The sequence below is a fragment of the Pan paniscus genome, chromosome 8, assembly GCF_029289425.2.
Source record: "Pan paniscus chromosome 8, NHGRI_mPanPan1-v2.0_pri, whole genome shotgun sequence".
NCBI classification, from domain to species: Eukaryota; Metazoa; Chordata; class Mammalia; order Primates; family Hominidae; genus Pan; species Pan paniscus.
In genome coordinates, this window is record NC_073257.2 from 110,933,662 (window position 1) to 110,957,711 (window position 24,050).

The 24,050-nt window shown below is 37.2% G+C and overlaps 1 protein-coding gene and 1 pseudogene across 3 annotated transcripts in view; one reads left to right on the plus strand and one right to left on the minus strand.

The window, feature by feature from the left end:
* The window catches only part of HPSE2 (heparanase 2 (inactive)), a 780,051-nt gene that overhangs the window by 570,584 nt on the left and 185,417 nt on the right, over positions 1 to 24,050 (minus strand). The window lies entirely within an intron of this gene.
* LOC117974702 (large ribosomal subunit protein uL30-like) lies at positions 16,467 to 17,174 on the plus strand (annotated as a pseudogene).

The following is a 24,050-nucleotide window of genomic DNA, read 5'->3' on the forward strand; positions in this document are numbered from 1 at the left end:
TGAGGGGACGGACACCACATTCTCCAAGATGTGCTTATTTCACCTTGCATGCCATATCAAAACATCTCATGTACCCCAAAAATACATATACCTACCATGTACCCACAAAATTTAAAACAAAAAAAATGTTTAATGTGAAGAATTTTCTATGTGGGGGACCATGTGCATAGTCTTAGTTTTTCTACTCTAATATTAATCTCATATAACCCTATGCATTATCCCCTGAAACTAAAATTTTTACTAGGTCCTAGAGGAATGAAAAGAATCAGAAATTCCCTATCTCAAGGAGTTAGTGAATACTCAAATTTCCATAATACACAGCACAGTCCTCTCTATGAGACAGACACATTTCTTCCTATTCAGAGGGAATAAGAATACATTTCATATAAGGGATAGAATTTGAGCCTGAATTTTTAAAATGCTTGAACTTTCAGTACACTAAAATGGAGGTATGATTGGAGAGAATTCTAAGTAGTGGGAGGAATTCAAAGTTGAGTAAAGGAAAAGATACAACTAGTTATGGGAAACAGAAAACAACCAGTTTTGATAATATTTGGGTTATCTACAGTGTAATATTGGAAGACACAGCAGGAAAGACTGTGAAAGTCCTCAACCACATTGATAAACAGTTAAGTCAGTAAGTCCATCTCTAAGGTAAATGTGAAATATTGGCAATCAAAAAGGAACTGGCTCAGCACTTTTTACGTTTATATAGAAAATACCAGCCAAGTTCAAATATGGCAAGCTATTAGGGATTTTTGTTCCTGGGATTTCTGCTACCTTATTAAGCATGAGAGAAATCCCAACATTCACAAAATATGCATGAATCAACCTAGGCTTTTAGTTTTAGTTTGAATGTCTACATCAATCACACCACATATATCTCCCTTAAATATAAGCACAATAATCTCAATCTCCACTTGCCACATCATAAATATGACATTGAAAGGCGTTTTTTACAGATCCTGCTGAATGTTTGGAGGACATCAGTAAGAAGGTGAGAAACAGCTGTTGTATCTAGATTCAGCAGACACACATTTGCACATAGGGCAATATTTAGAAAATGTCTTCAATTGGCAATTACTTCCTGAGATCATGATGTCCCCTCTGTTCACCCACTGCTTAAAGAAGGGGTGGAAAGAAAAAAAATCGTCAAATAAGAAACTATGAGTACATGAAAATCAGAAAATCATACCATCATCCAATCATTAAAAATCAATAATCTTCAACATGAATTCCATGAAACACTAAGGATTCCACTGAAGTAACCCAGGATCCCCACTTACTCCCTGTCCCATCCCTTTCAAACCCATGTTATCTATTTTAATATTTATTTATGCCTCTGCTTTTATAATTTTTTTAAAACCTATAGTGGATGAACATATTGATGTAGAAAAATTATCTTGACACTTGTTTCAGTTTTCTATTGCTGCTATAACAAATTACCACAAACTTCATGGCTTAAACAATACAAACTGGTCTTATATAAATGGAAAAGTATGAAATGGATTTCAGTGGGCTAAAATCAAGGTATTGGGAAGGCTGCATTCCATTCTGGAAGCTCTAAGGGAGAGTCTATTTCTTTTCCTTTTCCAGTGTCTAGAAGCTGTCCACACTCCTTGGCTCATAAGCCACTTCCTCCATCCTCAAAGCCAGCAACAAGTCAAGCCCTTCTCATATCACATCTAATCTCTCACATTTGCTCTTCTGCCTAGGTCCTCCACTTTTAAGGATCCTTGTGATTACACTGGATCTACCTGGACAATCCAAAATAATCTCTGTATTTTAAGGTCAACTGACTAGAAACCTTAATTTCATCTACAACTTAAATTCCCCTTTGCCATGTAAGTTAACATATTCACAGATTTCCAGAAATTAGGACATGGATATCGGGAATGGAGGAGAGGGGTGACATTCTTCCAGCTACTACAACACTGAAGTTTCAAAAAGGTATGTAGAAAACAATAGACAGAATGTGCATTTGATTAGATACATATATATTTCTTATTTACAAATAGAAAAAGGTCTAGAAAGATATGTAACAATATGGTTATTACTGGGTGGTGAAATGTTTTCTGTTTCCTTTTGGGGGGAGGTTATTTGTATTTTCTAATTTTTCTTCAAAAAACTTATTTATTTTAAAAGAAGGCAAAATATGATTTCTAAGTTAAAATCCAAAGTATGAATAGACACTTTGCCAAAAAAGATATACAGATGGCAAATAAGCATATGACACGACACTCAACAACAGTCATTAGGGACACACAAATCAAAACAATGATACAGTACTATATACCTATTAGAAAAGCATTAAAAAACCAGTAACAGGCCAGGTGCAGTGGCTTACACCTGTAATCCCAGCACTTTGGGAGGCTGAGGCGGGCATATCACAAGGTCAGGAGATCGAGACCATCCTGGCTAACACGGTGAAACCTCATCTCTACTAAAAATACAAAAAAATTAGCCAAGCATGGTGGTAGGCGCCTATAGTCCCAGCTATTCAGGAGGCTGAGGCAGGAGAATAGCGTGAACCCAGGAGGTGAAGCTTGCAGTAAGCCGAGATGGCGCCACTCACTGCACTCCAGCCTGAATGACAGAGACTCCGTCTCAAAAAAAAAACACAAAAAACCAACAACAGCAACAACAGCAGGTGCTATAAAGGACAAAGACTAACCAAAATCCTTATACACTCCTGGTAGAAATGCAAATGGTACAGTCAGTTTGGAAAACAGTGTGGCAGTTTCCTATAAACACACACTTACCATTTGACCTGGAAATCCCACTCTGCACTCCAAAGTAGAGTGAATCAAACGCAAGTGAAGTTTTAACATGCTCACCAAAAACCTATATGTGCATATGTTTAGCAACTTTATTCATGACTGCAAAAACTGAAAATGATCCCCAATGCAATTCAATAGATGCTTGAGTAAACAAAGTGTGGCACTTCCGTATAATAGAATATTATTCAACAATTAAAAGGAACAAACTATGATTTATGCAACGACATAGATAAATAATAAATGTATTTTGTTAAATGAAAGAAACCAGATCCAAAAGCCTGGTTGTATTGTATATATACAAACCTATGTATTGTATGATTCCATTTATATGACATTGGAAAAAGGCAAACTATGAGGATAAAAAACAGATCTGTGGCTGCCATGGGTTGGAGTGAAGGAAAGATAAACTATCAACAGGTACCATGAGGAAATTTAGTGAATAATAGAACTGTTCTATAGTGGGGGTGGATACATGACTGTCTAAATTCATCAAACCCATAGAACTGTACACCACCAAGAGTAAAGTTTATTGTTTCTAATTTTTTTAATTAACCACAATATCAGAGGAAGATGAAATGCAAACTGTGACAAATGATTCTACCTGTATTACATGATACGTGTACACAGAGACATAAATACACAGATATAGAAAAACAGACACGTGTGTATATATATACATTAGTAAACATACACTCATGCATCACTTAACAAAGGGATATGTTCTGAGAAATGCACAGTTAGGTGATTTTGTTGTGTAAATGTCATTGAGTGTATTTACACAAATCTAGATGTTATAGCCTCCTACACACCTAGGCTATGCTCCTAGGCTACAAACCTGAACAGCATGTTATTGTACTGAAAACTATAGGCAATTCTAACACATGGTAATTGTGAGTATATATAAGCATATCTAAACATAGAAAAGATACAGTAAAAATACGATATAAAAGATTTAAAAAAATGGTGTACCTTTATAGAGCATTTATCACAAATGAAACTTGCAGAACCGTAAGTTTCCCTGAGTGTGTCAGTGAGTGAGTGGTGAGTAGATGTGAAGAGCTAGGACATTATTGTACACTACTGTAGAGTTTATAAACACTGTACACTTAGGCTACACTAAATTTATTTGTTAAAGTATTTCTCTCTTCAATAACAAATTAACTGTAGCTTTCTTTAACGTTTTTACTTTATAAACTTTTACATTTTTCTAACTTTTGGACGCTTTTGTAATAGCACTTAGCTTAAAACACGAACAAAAAATATACAAAAAATGTGTTGTTAAATCCTTATTCTATAAACGTTTTTCTATTAATTTAACTTTTTAAACTTTTTGTTAAAAACAAACACACGAACACATATTACCTAGGCCTACACAGGATCAAGATCATCAATATCACTGTCTTCCACCTCCACATCTTGTCTCACTAGAAGGTGTTCAGGGGCAATAATATGCATGGGAAGCTGTCATCTCCTATGATAACAATGCCTTCTTCTGGAATACCTTCTGGAGGACCTGCCTGAGGCTGTTTTACACTTAGTTTTCTTTTAATAACTAGAAAGAGTGTGCTTAAAATACTAAGCATAGTATACACGTAAACCAGTAACATAATCATTTATTATCAAGTATTATATGCTGTATATAGTTTTATGTGCTAGCTATACTTTTATACAAGTGGCAGCACAACAGATGATGTTTACACCAGCATCACTATAAACACATGAGTAATGCACTGTGCTACAATGTTATGACAGCTACAATGTCATTACGTGATAGGAATTTTTCAGGCAGGAATTTTTCTCATAAACCATCATATATGTAGTCCATCATTGACAGAAATGTCATTATGCAGTGCATGACTGTACAATACTTTCTAGCTTTGTCCAGTGAGAGAACCAAGATGCAGTGACACTCCAGCAGCAATAAGCACATTTAACATCCAGATAGTGGTCTCTAAACACCATTCTCTAGGCTAAGCCTGGTAGCCTATGCCTGTAATCCCAGCACATTGGAAGGCCAATGCAGAAGATTACTTGAAGCCAGGAGCTCAAGACCAGACAGGGCAACAAAGCAAGACCCTGTTTCTACAAAAAAAAAAAATTTTTTTTAAACTAGGCATAGAACCATGTGCCTAGAGTCGCAGCTACTTGGGAGGCTGAGGTGGAAGAACTGCTTGGGCCTACGAGTTGGGAGGCTGAAGTGAACTATGAATGCACCACTGCACTCCAGCCTGGGTGACAGGGCAAGACCCTGACTCAGAATAAATAAACTAAATAAAATAAAAATAAATAAATATGATTCTACAATAAAAGAAACCAGGGATCTTTAGAGAAATAGTTAATTCCAAGGAAATCAAGATGGGGAAAATATAGATGAGCCTGGAGCATCTTGTGTTGCTAGAAAGACAGGTGGTGCTCAAAACAATAAGAATGAGACATATCTAAAAAACACAGGTGTCAACCTGAAGGAATTCTCAATGACCAAAGCTGGAACGATTTGAGAAACAAAATAAATAATATTAGTATTGAATCACTACCTAAAGAATAAAATAAATATCCCTAAGTCCTTAGTGATACAAAATTTAAAATTGGATAAATGAATAAATGAGCAAGAAAGGACAACTAACTCTTTCTTACAGAAGAATTTCAAATTATAAAGGTAAAATGAATGAAATAAATGAAAATCAGCATTAGAACACCACAATAATAATTGCTACAGGCAAGGTCCACAAATGCATGCTTAAATTAGTGGGTAAAAGTTTAAAGAGGTCATGGATATTTTCATAGCTTCAAACAATCTCTGCCCAAGATACTTATTAATTACTATGGTGGTTTTAACATATGTCCAGAAATCCCTCCATACTCCTCGTTTCATGGGGTGAAGCTTAATTCCCATCCTCTTTAGAGTGAGCATACTTACTCAGTTGCTTAGTTGTTTGCTTCTAATGAATAGTCAAAGAAAGGGGAAAATTGTAAGTTAACAGAGAAAAAACCTGGCAAACACCACAGTAACTAAAAGAGCAAGATTAGTATCACTAAGAAGAAGAAATACTGGTATTATGTACCCTCTGAAGTGATGTAAAGAGAAAGGCACATCATATCTGTGGTAAACTTCCCAAAAATCCATAACTTCAGTCTAAACATAGGAAAACACTAGACAAACCCAAATTGAGGGACGTTCCTTGGCTAGTATTCTTTGAAACTGTCAAGGTCATGAAAGAAGAAAAGACCAAGGAATTACCACATATTAGAAGAGACTAAGGAAATATGACAACTAAATTTAATGTGGTATCCTGTATTAGATCCTGGGACACAAAAAGGACATTGGTAGAAAAGCTGGGGAAATCTGAATAAAATCTGCAGTTAACTGTATTATACAATATCGCTTTCTTAGTTCTGATAATCATACCATAGTTATACAAGATTATATTGGGGAAGCTGGTGACGCATATATGTAAAGAGTACTATCTTAGCAACTCTAAGTATAAAATTAGTTTGAAATTAAAAGTTTAAAAAAGCATTTAGCTATATAGATTAACCTTAAAAACATAGAAACATGGTATATAATTCAAAGAACATCAATTAAATGCAAAGTGTAAACAAACTTGCAAGAATACATACATATATGTACATAATATTAATATATTAGAATTGTGATTTATAAGAAGGAGAAAGGAATAAGAGTAAAGTACAGAGATTAAAAGGAATAAAGAAATAAAATGAGAGAAGACTTGCATCAATCAATGACGATAATGTTCTACGACATGAGGGAAATGATTAATTCAATAATACTTTGCCTATTAGGTTAAAAAATAAGAAAAACCTGAAAAGTAAAGAAAATAGCATTATAAAATATAACGCCAAATCGAATTTCTCCAAACTCACAGTAAAAAAACAAACAACCCACTTAGAAATGGGCAAAAGACATAAGCAGATATTTCATCAAAAAGGAGATACAGACGACAAATAAGCACATGAAAAAATGTTCAATATCACTAGCCATTAGGGAAATGCAAATTAAGACCATGATGATATCACTACATATCTATTCCAACAGTTGAAATAAAAAGTAGTAGCAATATTAAATGCTAGCAAGAATGCAAAGAAACATTTTGTAAGAGTGTGAAAATGGTATAGTCACTTTGGAAAATAGTTTGGCAGTTTCTTAAGGAACTAAATATACACTCACCATACCACCCAGCAATCATACTCCTAAGGATTTATCCTTGAGAAATGAAGACTATGTCCTCACAACAACATGCACACAATTGCTCATAATTTGCAATAGCCAAAAACTGGAAAGTACCAAAATGTCTGACAACAGGTGAATGGTTAAACGAACAGGGGTCAGCCACACCATGGTATACTACTTGGCAATAAAAAGAAATGAACAATTAACAACCATAATGACTTGGATGACTATCAAGAGCATTAGGCTGACAAACAAAAGACAATCTCAAAAAGTCAATTACTATATGATTTCAATTATATAACATTGTTGAAGTGACAAAATTATAGAGACAGAAAACAGATTAGTTGTTGCCAGGGGTTAGGAATTGGGGGGAAGCAAAGAAGTAGGTGTGACTATCAAGAGGTAACAAGAAGAGATCTTTGCAGCAATGGAATATTTCTGTATCTTGACTGTGGTGGTGGCTATACAAATATATTAATATATATGAAAAAATGACATAGAATTTATACACACACTTCATACCAATGTCGACTTCCTGGTTTTGATATTATACTACAGTTATGCAAGATGTAACTAATGCGGGAAGCCAGGTGAAGGATATAGGAGACCGCTCTCTATTATCTTTGCAACTTCCTGTATATTGCTTATCACTAAAATGCTTCCAAATAAAAAGTTTTTAAATATCATTATATAAGTTTAATATCCTCTACCAATTGCCTCCCTCATTCAATCGCTTTTCTGTGTTATAAAAAGAATAAGAGAATTTTAGAGTTGAAAAGAAATCAACTAACCTAGAAATTGCAAACCAGAACAGAAGCCCATAGGCTGGATCTGGCCAGCAGAATGTCTTCAATTGGCAGCAACAATACATTTTTTTTTAAGTATCAGTCTTCAGAGGGCACGTATCAGCTGTAGTTTACTAGTTTCCACTGCTTTATAACTTTATACTCTGTGCTCCACTCATTTAAAATCCTGTCTAATCCTTAAAGACTTTTGAGTTTGCCACCCTGACTAATCTTTTACAATAGTGTGAAGCAGAAATCTGCAGAGGTAAAACGAAATGTTCAAAGCCATAGGCTTCTGTTTCCCAGCCAGTGCTCTGCCCAAATTTTGGAGTTATCTCATGTCCTGTTGGTCATTCTCTCATTCTGAGTAGATACATAGATCTAAGTTTTCACTCCTTGCTACCACTTATCTCAACTGTCTTGAATACGACACCAACCATGCCAAGCCTCTTTTTAAAATAGGAATACTTGCCTTTCCCAACTGGCAGAACTACTGGAATAATCAACTAAGATAGTCCATGTAAAATCATTATGTAAAGTCCTTTAAAAATGAAGACTATTAGGATATTAAATATATACATATGTGTGTATATTATATATTATATATAACATCATATTATAATATATATTTGCCATTTTATCTTTGAAGCAGCTGGTACTCTGGTCTGTGATGTTCTGTTTGGCCTTTGCAGATAGACAGTAAGTCATCAAATATATGTGTATAATTATCTATCGGTGTAATCATAGAAAGTCTTCAATAAGATCATCATATTGCAATGGATTATAGGTCCAAGCTAGGGATTATAGCACAAGGAAGGGGAGCAAGTAAAATGGAAATAGTCTCTGGGAGGCTTGGAATCAATCAGTAGAAAGGGAAAATTAATGTTAAGAGTGAAAGGAAAGAAGTCAGCTCTTTAATCCAACTGTCTCACTTCTGACCTGGCCAAACAAAAATAACCAGAGTCAGGGCTGTATATTTACTCACCCTTAAATATTCTTTGAAAGTGATTTTCAAGTACAAATGTCTACCTTCATCCCTTAAAACTATATGTAACTGCTGTTGCCTGTATAATATTCACTCTTCCATAATTTTTCTATGATTATCCAGATAGACTATTGATTACATACACACATATTTGTATACATAGACCTTCATAGGTACAGTTTTCTTTTTGTAGAGGTTGGGTAATGCTACACAGATAATTCTTCAAATTGCATTTCTCATTTTAAAATATATCACAGGCATCTTTCCATATCAGCACATATAGTTCTACTGCATTCTTTTTAATAGTTGTATGTATTTCAATTGAATGGATATACCAAAATTTACCTAATCGTTACTCTATTAATGCACATTTAATTATTTCTAATATTTTGTCATTTTAAAGTATGCTATAAAGAAAATGTATATTAATATACTCATGGTACTTTTCTAAGAAATAGAGTCCTAGATTTAGGATTATTAAGAGTGTATCTCTTAATTTGTATACCAATTTATATTCTCACCAGTAGAGTCCATTTTGACACATGTTCACCAACACTTTGTCTTCTACATTCGTATCCATTTTCTTCTAATCTGTTTTTCATCTTTTAACTTTACGTATCATTTTAACTTTACATATCATTTTGTAAAACTGAAGTGTACTTTTATGCAATCAAATCTGCCGCTCATTTATGTCATTATTTCAATGTTTTATGACTTGAATATTTATACCCAAAAATAAAAAAAACTTCCACATCTCTATAGTATAGTAACATCTCTATAGTTACAAAAGGAACTCTATTTAGATTCTTAATTCATCTGGAATTTATATGTGATATGAAATAGAAAATAAAATCTAAATTTACATTCTTAAAATTGCACAGCCAAGCCAGGTGCAGTGGCTCACGCCTGTAATCCCAGCACTTTGGGAGGCCGAGGCGAGCGGATCACGAGATCAGGAGATCGAGACCATCCTGGCTAACACAGTGAAACCCTGTCTCTACGAAAAATACAAAAAAATTAGCCAGGTGTGGTGGCGGGTGCCTGTAGTCCCAGCTACTCCGGAGGCCAAGGCAGGAGAATGGCATGAACCTGGGAGGCAGAGCTTGTAGTGAGCAGAGATCGCGCCACTTCACTCCAGCCTGAGTGACATAGCGAGACTCCATCTCAAAAAAAAAAAAAAAAAAAAAATTGCATAGTCAAGTATTCAGCACATTGATCTGAAATGTCACAACCTTTTTTATGTACTAATTCCCAAAGGAAGTTCCAAGATGGCTGACTAGAAGTAGCTAGTGCACACTGCTCTCACAGAGAACAGAGTGGTGAGTAAACAGGCTCTTCAAGTGGATCATCCAGGAGGCAACATTGAGATTCATAAAGGATGCAACAGCAACCCACAAGGAGCAGAGAGGAGCGAGGCAGAACAGCTGCCCACCCAGGATTGTCAGCAGAACCAGGGGAGGCTCCCTACCTCTAGGGAAGGGTGAATGAGTGAGAGCCCCTGGGGACCCATACTTCTGCCATGGATCTTTGCAATCCTGGGTATGGGCAATCCTCCCAACCCCCAGTCCCTCTGGGACTCCAAACTAACACAGAGAGCTGCCTGGAGTCTGAACAGAACTACCCACTCAAACCCAGGTTGAGCCCCACAGGCCTTGGACTCCTGAACACCCCAGCACCAGCTTCCCTAGCCTCACCAACAACAGAGGCCAGGCACTCTCATGTGCCCTTAGGGTAGGGGCCGCATCCATAGTGCTGAGGAGTGCACGGATTGCAGGCCTCACCTCTGCTGCACCTCACCAGGAACAGCCAACTGGCCTGGGCCCCCAGTGTAGTCATCCCACCCACACCTAAGCACTCTGGCCCTGCATTTCTCTGGGATGGAGCTCACAGAGATAACCGACAGGCCCGTTGTGATTGCCTCTATAGTCCCTGCTACCCTGAGGCTGGGAAGGGAGCTAAGAGCCTGAGAACAGTCACAGGCCTCCAACATGCTGCAGCTACCATATTAAAAGACAGCTGGACAGTTTTCCATATGGTTCACTGCTCCTCACACATATTACATACACACATATTTGTACACACAGACCTTCACATGTATAGTTTTTAATTTTAGGTATAAAATCCCAAGTCATAGCCACCACACTCCCACCTGATCACTTCAGTTCAGTGTTTCTCTGGGGTGGAAGTCCCTAGAGACAACTGGCAGGCCCTCTCCTATTGCTTCTGCCCTGGTCCCTGCCCTTCCTCCCAACAGGCCAGGGAGGAAACCAAGAGCCTGACTACTTTCTTGCACCGACAGCACACCACCACAGCCGTCCTGTGGAGAAGAGGCCAGACTGTGTTCCATGTAAACTCCTGACCCCTGCCCCACCCTTGGCCAGACAAGGCGTCCCTGGCTTGGGCCCACAGCACAGCTGCCCACCCACAGCTGATTATCCCAACTGGCAGAAGCAGCTCTGCATTTCTCTGGGGTGGAGTTCCCAGAGGCATTTATCTGGGGTGGAGTTCCCAGACAGTCCCTCTGCCACACCAACCACTACGGTCCCCACTCCTGCTGCCCCCAAGATGAGGGGGAACAAAAAGCCTGAGTTCACCACAGGGCTGCAGTGCAAAGCTTGGGAGTGCTAAGCCAAGATCTATGACCAGCACTGGAGCGGGAGAGCAGTGCACACTCTCAGAGCACAAAAAGGGGTGAGTCTGGCTGGCTTGTGGACTGCCGTGGGAGCAGTGCATGCCTCCCTCGGAAGGGCCCACCGAGAAAGGTGTGGCTTATCTCTGCCATTGCCTCTGCCAGAGAGAGCCCCGTGGCCCCTCACCTAACATTCAACAAAAGAAATGAAGGTGCAGTCCCAGTGATCAGAGGGGACTCTCCAGAGGCCTAGGAGTGGACCTGCTGAGGGGGTCACCTCTCTCCACACTGCAACACAGAGCAGGGCTGCAAATGTCAGAAACTATAAAGGAGCCACAAGACTAAGTCTATTGGCCTTAAGCGCCATCTACTGGATCACAGTCCAAACAACAACACCAAAAATATTTTGCTAATATACATCCCTGTGAAACTAAGGACAAGAATTCGGCCACAAACAGACCCCACACAGGGCCTTGACCCACTAAAAACATCCAGAAACGAAGCCAACTGACTATACTCAACTTACACCACAGTTAAAGGGACACCGACCCTCTGAGATAAGAAAAAATCAGCGTAAGAACTCTGGCAATTCAAAAAGCCAGTGTCCCCTTCCCTCCAAATAAGTTCACTAGCTCCCCAACAATGGTTCTTAAACAGTTGGAGGCCGGGCATGGTGGCTCATGCCTGTAATCCCAGCACTTTGGGAGGCCAAGGTGGGTGGATCATGAGGTCAGGAGATCGAGACCATCCTGGCTAACACGGTGAAACCCCGTCTCTACTAAAAATACAAAAAAATTAGCTGGGCGTGGTGGTGGGTACCTGTAGTTCCAGCTACTAGGGAGGCTGAGGCAGGAGAATGGCATGAATCTGGGACCCAGGAGGAGGAGCTTGCAGTGAGCTGAGATTGCACCACTGAATTCCAGCCTGGGTGACAGAGTGAGACTCCATCTCATAAAAACAAACAAACAAACAAACAAAAACAGTTGGATGTGAATGAAATGACAAACATATAATTCAGAATCTGGATGGCAAGGAAGCTCATCAAGATTCAGGAGAAAGTTGAAACCCAATCCAAGGAATGCAGTAAAATGATCCAAGAGCTGAAAGATACAATAGTAATTTTAACAAAGAACCAAACTGAACTTCTAGAGCTGAAAAATTCACTACAGGAATTTTGTAATACAATCAGAAGCATTAATAGTAGAATAGACTGAACTGAGGAAAGAATCACAGCTCAAAGACTGGCTCTTCAAATCAACCCAATCAGATAAAAATAAAGAAGAAAGAATTTTTAAAAATAAAAAAACTCCAAGAAATATGAGATTCTGTAAAGAGACCAAATCTATGATTCACTGGCATTCCTGAGAGAGGAGAGAGATAAACAACTTGGAAAATATATTTGAGAATACAGTCCACGAAAATTTCCCTAATCTTCCTGGAGAGGTTGGTATGCAAATCCAAGAAATACAAAGGACCCTGGCTAGATACTATACAATATGACTATCCCCAAGGCACATAGTCATCAGATTCACTACAAAATAAAAAATCTTAAAGGCAGCTAGAGAGAAGAGTCAAGTCACTTACAGAGGAAACCCCATCAGGCTAACCCTGTTAGCCTGTTAAGGTTTCTTCTCAGCAGAAACCTTAAAAGCCAGAAGAAATCAGGGGACCTCTGTTTAGTGTTCCTGAAGAAAAGAAATTCCAAGTAAGATTTCATATCCTGCCAAACTAAGCTTGAAATGTGAAATAGAAATAAAATCCTTCTCAGACAAGCAAACACTGAGAGAAGTCATTTCAATTAGACCAGCCTTACAAGAGGTCCTTAAGGGCATGCTAAACATGGAATCAAAATAACAACACCTGCTACCACATAAACACACTTAAGCACATATGCCACAGGCACTATAAAGCAATCACACAATCAAGCTGACAAAACAACCAGCTAACGACATAATGGCAGAATCAAAATCTCACATTTCAAAAGTAACCCTGAATGTAAATGAACTGAACACCCCACTTAAAAGGCATAGAGTGGCAAGCTGAATAAGAAGACAAGACCCAACCATCTGCTGTCTTCAAAAGATCCATCTCACATGTAACAACACCCACAGGCTCAAAGTAAAAAGATGGAGAAACATTTACCATGCAAACAGAAAACAAAAAAAAATAGCAGGAATTGTTATTCTTATATCGGAAACAATAAGTTTTAAACCAGTATAAAATAACAAGGGCATTACATAATGATAAAGAGTACAAGCACACAAGAAGACTTAACTATCCTAAAATATATACACACCTACATTGGGGCACTCAGATTCATAAAACAAGTTCTTCTTGGCCTACAAAAAGCTTAAGACAACCACACAACAATAGTGGGAGACTTCAACACCTCACTGATAGCATTAGACAGATCAAGGCAGAAAACTTACAAAGAAACTATGGACTCAAACGCAACACTTAACCAATTAGACCTAATAGACATCTACAGAACACTCCACCCAACAATGACAGAATATACATTCTTCCCACATGCACACAGAACATATTCTAAGATGAACCACATGCACAGTCATAAACCAAACTTCAATAAAATCAAAAAAATTGAAATAATATCAACCATATTCTTGGACCACAGTGCAATAAAAATAAAAACCAAAGATATCTCAAAACTACACAAATACATGGAAATTTAACAATTTGCTCCAGAATAATTCCTGTGTAAGCACTGAAATTAAGGCAGAGATTAAAAAATTCATTGAAATTAATGAAATTAGGAACAAAACATGCCAACATCTCTGGAATGCAGCTAAAACAGTATAAGAGGAAATGCCTTTGAGAAGTTAGAAAGATCTCAAATTAACAATCGAACATTGCACCTAAAGGAACTAGAAGAAAAAAGAACAAACCAACCCTAAAGCTAGCAGTTCCTCTCTAACAATAATTACAGAAGAACCAAATGAAATTGAGATGCAAAAATCCATATGAAAAAATCAATGAAGACAAGAATTCATTCTCCAAAAAAATAAACAAGATTAACATATGGCTAGCTAGATTAGCAATGAAAAAAAGAGAAGATCCAAGTAAGTACAATAAGAAAAGACAGCAATGACTTTACAACTGATCCCATAGAAATACAAAATATCCTCAGAGAATACTATGAACAACTCTATACACACAAATTAGAAAATCTAGAGGACACGAATAAATTTCTGGAATCACACAATCTGTCAAGATTGACTCAGGAAGAGACTGAAACCCTGAATGGACCAATATCAAACTCTGAAATTAAATCAGTAATTTAAAAACCTACCAACCAAAAATAGCCCTGGAACAGATGGATTCACAGATGAATTCTATCAGATGTACAAAGAAGAACTGGTAGCAATCCTACTGAAACTATTCCAAAAAATTGAAGAGGAGAGGCTCCTCCCTAACTTATTTTAGGAAGCCAACATCAGCCTAATACCAAAGCCTGGCAGGAACACAGTGAAAAAATAAAAGTTTAGGCCAATATCCCTGATGACACAAAAATCCTCAATGACATACTAACAAACTGAATCCAGCAGCACATTAAAAAGTCAATATACCAGAATCAAGTAAGCTTTAATTCCTTGGATGCAAGGCTGGTTCAACATATGCAAATCAATAAACGTGATTCACCACATTAACAGAATTAAAAGCAAAAACCATATGATTACTTCAATAAATACAGAAAAAGCTTTTGATTAAATCCAACATGCCTTTATGATAAAAACCCTCAACAAACTAAGCACTGAAGGAACATACCTCAAAATAGTAAGAGCTATATAACAAACCCTCAGCCAACATCATACTGAAAAGGCAAAAACTGGAAGCATTCCCCTTGGTAACTGGAATAAGACAACAATGCCGACTCTCACTACTGTTATTCAACATAGTACTGGAAGTGCTAGCCAGTGCAATCAGGCAAGAAAAAAAGAAATAAAACACAAATAGGAAAAGAAGACATCAAACTCTCTCTCTCTTTGCTGCCGATATGATTCTATACCTAGAAAACCCTAAAGACTCCCCAAAAGGCTACTATAAACGATCAATGATTTTAATAAGGTTTCAGGATACAAAATCAATATACACAAATCAGTAGCATTTCCAAACACCAATAATGTCCATGCTGAGGGTGAAATTGAGAACACAATCCCATTTACAACAGCCACAAAGAAAATGAAATACCTAGGAATATAGCTAACTAAGGGGGTGAAAGATCTCCACAAGGATAACTATAAAACACTGCTGAAATAAATCAAATAAATGAAAAAACATTCCATGCTCTGGATGGAAAGAATCAATATCATTAAAATGGACATACTGCCCAAAGGAATCTGCAGATTCAGTGCTATACCTATCAAACTACCAGCATCATTCTTCACAAAATTAGAAAAAGATATTCTAAAATTCATATGGAATAACAACAAAAATGAGCCCAAATAGCCAAAGCAATCCTAAGCACAAAGAACAAATGTGGAGACAGCATGCTACCCAACTTCAAATGATATTATAGGGCTACTGTAACCAAAACAGCATGGAACTGGTATAAAAAACAGACACACAGACCCATGAAACAGAGTAGAAAACTCAAAAATACAGCCACATATTTACAACCATCTGATCTTTGACAAGGCTGACAAAAACAAGCAATGGGGAAAGGAACTCCTATTTGATAAATGGTGCTGGGATTAACTGGCTATCCATATGCAGAAGAATAAAACTAGACCCTTACCTTTCACCATATACAAAAATTAACCTAAGATGGATTAAAAATGTAAACGGAAAACCTCAAACTATAAAAATCCTAGAAGAAAACCTAGGAAATGCATTTTTCAATATTGGTCTAGGCAAAGAATTTTTGGCTAAGTCCCCAAAAGCAATTGCAACATAAACAAAAATTGATGAGTGGGACCTAATTAAACAGAAGAGCTTCTGCACAGCAAAAGAAACTATTACTAAAGAGACAACCTACACGATAGGAGAAAATATTCACAAACTTTGCATATGCCAAGGTCTAATAGCCAGAATCTATAAGGGACTTAAATCAACAAGCAGCTCTTTTCTGGCTGGAACCATGGATGGTGTAGAAGAGAAGAAGAAGGTTCCTGCTGTGCCAGAAACCCTTAGGAAAAAGTGAAGGAATTTCACAGAGCTGAAGATCAAGCGCCTGAGAAAGAAGTTTGCCCAAAGGATGCTTCAAAAGGCAAGAAGGAAGCTTATCTACAAAAAAGCAAAGCACTATCACAAGGAATATAGGCAGATGTACAGAAATGAAATTTGAATGGTGAGGATGGCAAGAAAAGCTGGCAACTTTAATGTACCTTCAGAACCCAAACTGGCGTTTGTCATCAGGATCAGAGGTATCGATGGTGTTAGCCCAAAGGTCTGAAAGATGTTTCAGTTTCTTTGCCTTCATCAAGTCTTCAATGAAACCTTTGCAAAGCTCAACAAGGCTGCAATTAATATGCTGTGGACTATAGAACCATATATTGCATGGGGGTACCCAAATATGAAGTCAGTAAATGAACTAATCTACAAGCGTGGTTATGGCAAAATCAATAAGAAGCAAATTGCTTTGACAGATAACCCTTTGATTGCTTGATCTCTCGGTAAATATGGCATCATCTGCACGGAGGATCTGATTCATGAGATCTATACTATTGGAAAATGCTTCAAAGAAGCAAATAACTTCCTGTGGCCCTTCAAAGTATCTTCTCCACAAGGTGGAATGAAGAAAAAGACCACCCATTTTATTTTTCTAAGCTGGTCAGTTAATAAATAGTACCTGCTCTCAAATTGAAAGAAAAAAAAGCAAGCAAAAACAATCCCATTCAAAAAGGGGCAAAGGACATTAACAGACACTTCTCAAAAGAAGACATACAAGTGGCCAAGAAACATATGAAAACATGCTCACTGTCACTAATCATTAGAGAAATGCAAATCAAAACCACAGTGAGATACCATCTCAAAGCAGTCAGAATGGCTATTTTAAAAAAGTCAAAAAAACAAGATATATTGGTGAGGCTGTAGAGAAAAGGGAGCGCTTATACACTGTTTTTGGGACTGTAAGTTCAACCACTGTGGCAAGCAGTTTAGAGCTTTCTCAAATAACTTAAAACAGAGCTACCATTCAACCCCGCAATCCCATTACTAGGTATATACCCAAAGGAAAATAGATCATTATACAAAAAGACACATGTACTTCTATGTTCATCACTGTGCTATTCAGAATAGCAAAGTCCTGGAATCAACCTAGGTATCCATCAGTGGTGGACTAGATAAAGAAAATATGGTACATATACACCATGGCATATTATGCAGCTATAAAAAAGAATCAAATCCTGTTACTTGCAGCAACATGGATGGAGCTGGAGGCCATAATCCTAAGTGAACTAACACAGGAACAGAAGACCAAGAACCATATATTTTCACTTATAAGTGGGAGCCAAACATTGAGCACACATGGACATAAACATGGGAAAAATAAACACTGTAGACTACTAGAGGAGGGAAGAACGGAGAAGGGCTTGGCTTGAAAATCTGCCTGTTGGGTACTATGTGTACTACCTGGATGCAATATACCCGTACAAGAAATCTGCACATGTACTCCCTATATATAAAATAAAAGTTGAAGTTAAAAGAAATTCCCATATATTTTATAGTTATTTTCTATACTCTATGCCATTGATCTTTTCACTTATTCCAGTGTTTTAAAACATTAGCATTACAACATAATATTTTCTAAAAATAAGCAAAGAGAAAGGGAACTGAAAAAATATTTGAAGAAACAGGGGCTGAAAGTATCTCCAAAATGATAAAATATAAAAACTAAATATTGAAAAAGCTCAAGAACCCCAAGTAAGATAAACATCAAGAGATCCAAACCTAGTATCACAGTCAAATTTTGACAGACAAAGGCAAAGTAAACTTTTGAAAGCAAGAGAAAAACTCTTAATTATACTCAGAAGAATAACAATATAATTAAAGGCTGGCTTCTAGTTAGAAACAGTAGAGAACAGAGGGCAGTAGACTGACATATTCAAAGTACAAGGGAAAAAAAACAACTTGTCTACCAAAGTTTCTAGATCCAGCAAAAGTATACTATAAATGCAAGGGTATAATAAAGATATACCAGATAAACAATTATTAACAAATAATAATTAAAAGGATTTTCCTCAATAAAATACTAGCAAAACAAATCCAGCAGCACATCAAAAAGCTTATCCACCATGATCAAGTGGGCTTCATCCCTGGGATGCAAGGCTGGTTCAATATACGCAAATCAATAAATGTAATCCAGCATATAAACAGAGCCAAAGACAAAAACCACATGATTATCTCAGTAGATGCAGAAAAAGCCTTTGACAAAATTCAACAACCCTTCATGCTAAAAACTCTCAATAAATTAGGTATTGATGGGATGTATTTCAAAATAATAAGAGCTATCTATGACAAACCCACAGCCAATCTCATACTGAATGGGCAAAAACTGGAAGCATTCCCTTTGAAAACTGGCACAAGACAGGGATGCCCTCTCTCACCACTCCTATTCAACATAGTGTTGGAAGTTCTGGCCAGGGCAATTAGGCAGGAGAAGGAAATAAAGGGTATTCAATTAGGAAAAGAGGAAGTCAAATTGTCCCTGTTTGCAGACGACATGATTGTATATCTAGAAAACCCCATTGTCTCAGCCCAAAATCTCCTTAAGCTGATAAGCAACTTCAGCAAAGTCTCAGGATAAAAAATCAATGTACAAAAATCACAAGCATTCTTATTCACCAACAACAGACAAACAGAGAGCCAAATCATGAGTGAACTCCCATTCACAATTGCTTCAAAGAGAATAAAATACCTAGGAATCCAACTTACAAGGGATGTGAAGGACCTCTTCAAGGAGAACTACAAACCACTGCTCAAGGAAATAAAAGAGGATACAAACAAATGGAAGAACATTCCATACTCATGGGTAGGAAGAATCAATATCGTGAAAATGGCCATACTGCCCAAGGTAATTTACAGATTCAATGCCATCCCCATCAAGCTACCAATGACTTTCTTCACAGAATTGGAAAAAACTACTTTAAAGTTCATATGGAACCAAAAAAGAGCCCGCATCGCCAAGTCAATCCTAAGCCAAAAGAATAAAGCTGGAGGCATCACACTACCTGACTTCAAACTATACTACAAGGCTACAGTAACCAAAACAGCATGCTACTGGTACCAAAACAGAGATATAGATCAATGGAACAGAACAGAGCCCTCAGAAATAATGCCGCATATCTACAACTATCTGATCTTTGACAAACCTGAGAAAAACAAGCAATGGGGAAAGGATTCCCTATTTAATAAATGATGCTGGGAAAACTGGCTAGCCATATGGAGAAAGCTGAAACTGGATCCCTTCCTTACACCTTATACAAAAATCAATTCAAGATGGATTAAAGATTTAAACGTTAGACCTAAAACCATAAAAACCCTAGAAGAAAACCTAGACATTACCATTCAGGACATAGGCATGGGCAAGGACTTCATGTCCAAAACACCAAAAGCAATGGCAACAAAAGACAAAATTGACAAATGGGATCTAATTAAACTCAAGAGCTTCTGCACAGCAAAAGAAACTACCATCAGAGTGAACAGCCAACCTACAAAATGGGAGAAAATTTTTGCAACCTACTCATGTGACAAAGGGCTAATATCCAGAATCTACAATGAACTCAAACAAATTTACAAGAAAAAAACAAACAACCCCATCAAAAAGTGGGCGAAGGACATGAACAGATGCTTCTCAAAAGAAGACATTTATGCAGCCAAAAAACACATGACAAAATGCTCATCATCACTGGCCATCAGAGAAATGCAAATCACAACCACAATGAGATACCATCTCACACCAGTTAGAATGGCAATCATTAAAAAGTCAGGAAACAACAGGTGCTGGAGAGGATGTGGAGAAATAGGAACACTTTTACACTGTTGGTGGGACTGTCAACTAGTTCAACCATTGTGGAAGTCAGTCTGGCAATTCCTCAGGGATCTAGAACTAGAAATACCATTTGACCCAGCCATCCCATTACTGGGTATATACCCAAAGGACTATAAATCATGCTGCTATAAAGACACATGCACACGTATGTTTATTGTGGCATTATTCACAATAGCAAAGACTTGGAACCAACCCAAATGTCCAACAATGATAGACTGGATTAAGAAAATGTGGCACATATACACCATGGAATACTATGCAGCCATAAAAAATGATGAGTTCATGTCCTTTGTAGGGACATGGATGAAATTGGAAATCATCATTCTCAGTAAACTATCGCAAGAACAAAAAACCAAACACCGCATATTCTCACTCATAGGTGGGAATTTAACAATGAGATCACATGGACACAGGAAGGGGAATATCACGCTCTGGGGACTGTGGTGGGGTGGGGGGAGGGGGGAGGGATAGCATTGGGAGATATACCTAATGCTAGATGACGAGTTAGTGGGTGCAGCGCACCAGCATGGCACATGTATACATACGTAACTAACCTGCACAATGTGCACATGTACCCTAAAACTTAAAGTATAATAATAATAATAATAATAATAAATAATAATAATTAAAAGGATTTTATCAAATAAAAAACATTTGCTCTTCAAAAAACAACATTAAGAAAAGTTTAAAAACAAGCTACAGACCAGGAGAAAATATTTTTTGCAAATTGCTTATCTAATAAAGGACTTCTACCCAGAATATATAATGAACTCTGACAACTTAATAATAAAAATGAACAGTCCAATTAAAAATGGGCAGAGGAACTGAACAGACATTTCACTATATATAAATGGCTAATAAGCACATGAAAATATAGAGAACATCACCAGTCGTTAAGGAAATGTAAGCTGGGCACAGTGGCTGAGGCCTGTAATTCCAGCACTTTGGGAGGCCAAGGCAGGAAGATTGCTTGAGGCCAGAAATTTAAGACCAGCCTGAGCAACATAGTAGAGACCTCATCTCTACAAAGAAAGTGTTTTAAATTAGTCAGGCATGGTGACATGCATCTGTAATCCCAGTTACTTGGGAGGCTGAAGTGAGAGGATCACTTGAGCCCAGGAGTTTGAGGCTGTAGTGGGGTATGACTGCACCACTGGACTCAAGCCTAGACAAAAGAGTGAGACTCTGTCTCAAAAAAAAAACCCCTAAAACTTGAAAAGATAACAAGTGTTGGTAAGAATGTGGAGAAAAGGGAGCCTTTGTACACTACTGGTGGGAATATAAATTGATACAGCCATTATGGAAAACAGTATGGATATTCCTCTAAAAACTGAAGATAGAACTACCATATGATCCAACAATCCTATTTCTGGGTATATATACAAAGGATTTGAATTATGTATGTCAAAGAGATAACTGCTCTCTCATATTCACAATAACGCTGCAATAAACGTGGAATTGCTGCAATAAGTTATGGAATCAACCTAAGTGTCTATCAGCCTAAGTGTCCATCAACCAAATGGACACCAAGAAAATGTGGTATATATACACAATAGAAAAAATTAGCCATTTAAAAGAAGGAAATTATGTCATTTGGGACACCATGGGTGAACCTGGAGGTCATTAGTATAAATGAAATAAGCCAGGCATGGGAAGACAAATTCCACATGAAATCTAAAACAATCGAACTCAGGGAAGCAGAGAGCAGACTGGTGGTTACCAAAGGCTGCAGAGTAGGGATAATAAGGAGATGTTAGTCAAACGGTACAATGTTTAAGTTACACAGCAGAAATAAATAATAAATATTTGAGGTTTGGATATGTTAATTAGCTTGATTCAATCGTGTGTGTGTGTGTGTGTGTGTATGGAAAAAATATCATACCATCATTTTGTACCCCATAAATATATACAGTTATCATTTGTTAATATCCAATAAGAAAACACAAAGTGAACAATTCAGTGAAAAAAATATATGTCACTGGTGAAACCCCGTCTCTACTAAAAAGACAGAAAAATACAAAAAAATTAGCCGGGCATGGTGGCATGCACCTGTAGTGCCAGCTACTTGGGAGGCTGAGGCAGGAGAATGGCATGAACCCAGGAGGCAGTGATTGCAGTGAGCCGAGATCGCGCCACTGCACTCCAGCCTGGGCGACAGAGTGCAATATTTGCTTTACTGCAATGGTCTGGAACAGAACCTGCAATATTTCCAAAATATCCCTGTAAAATATTCTCCATTTTTCCCATGCAGCATTGATTTAGCACATAAACAAAAAAAATGAAAGACCTATAAATAATAACTTACCCAATACTCTATTCATGGCATTCATCAGTCTGTGCCAAATGGTACAGAAATCCCCAGGACACAGAGTTCAGGGCAGGCAAAGAAGCTAGTAATTGAGATAGGAAATCCAGGAGAAGAAAAAGCCATAGAAGAGGGAGTTACCAGAACTAAGCATAAATTGTAAGCATACAGTTGTAAGACTAAGTATAAAATCTAAGTATAAACTAACTTCCAAACTGTGAGACTCCAAAAAGTCTGGTAAAGCAACAGTTGGAAAGCTGAAAAGTCTGAACAGAGGTTTCAGCTGCTACCTAATTCAGGGAGAGTGTGTTTTAAGTTTGAATCCTGTCAAGTTAAAGAGTTTTGATAAACATCTTTGACTCTCCAGTGTGTCTGCAGAAAGTAGTAATGCCATAGGAGTAAAGACTATGTCTCAGGACTATAGATTCACACTAAGAATAAAAGAAAAATGAAAAGAGACCTGCTCTAGAAAAGTGTAAAATAAAGCCTACACTAGTTTAAGGTGATCAGCCAATAACTATGCTGTCTGCTTGAAATTAAAAAAAAAAAAAATCACTCTTCAGGGAACAAGAACAAAATCCAGATTCTCCAGGGTATATCAAATATAATTTCCAGTTACAATAAAAATTACTCTACAGGGTAATAAAAATGTGACCCATAATTAAAAGAAAAAGCAGTCAATAGAAAGAAACCCCAAACTGACACAGACGTTACAAATACAGACAAGAACTTTAAAGATGATATTATAAACATAATCAAGGACTATAGGGAAGAATGATCATGATGAATGAAAAGATGGAAAATCTAAGTAAAAAAGATTATAAAAAATAACCAAGTGGAAACTCTAGAAATGAAAAGTACAACATGTGAAATAAAAAAGTAAATAGATGAGATTAACAGAAGACTGAAGCCATCCCCAAGAAAAGGTCACCAATTTGAAAACAGAACAATAGAACAACCTTAAAGACCACAGAGAAAAAAAGACAGGACAAAATGAATAGAGTTTCAGGGTTTGTAGAACAATATCAAATAGTTGGCCATATGTGTAATTAGAATCTCAAAAAGAGAAAAGAATGAAATTGTGGGGGGAAATTATGAAAAAAAAATGGATGAAAACTTCCCAAATTTGATTTAAAAACATTGACTTTTAGATCCAAGAAGCTCAATAAACCAAATTAGGAAAAACATAAAGAGAACCACACACAGCACATAGTAAAATAGCCAAACCAAAGGTAATAAGAAAATCTTGACAGCAGCCAGAGCAAAATGACACATCACATATAAAGGAGGAATGATGCAAATGAAAACTGACTCCTCACTGTAAAGAAGAAAAGGCCAAGAGGAAAGTAAGACATTTAAAAAATAAA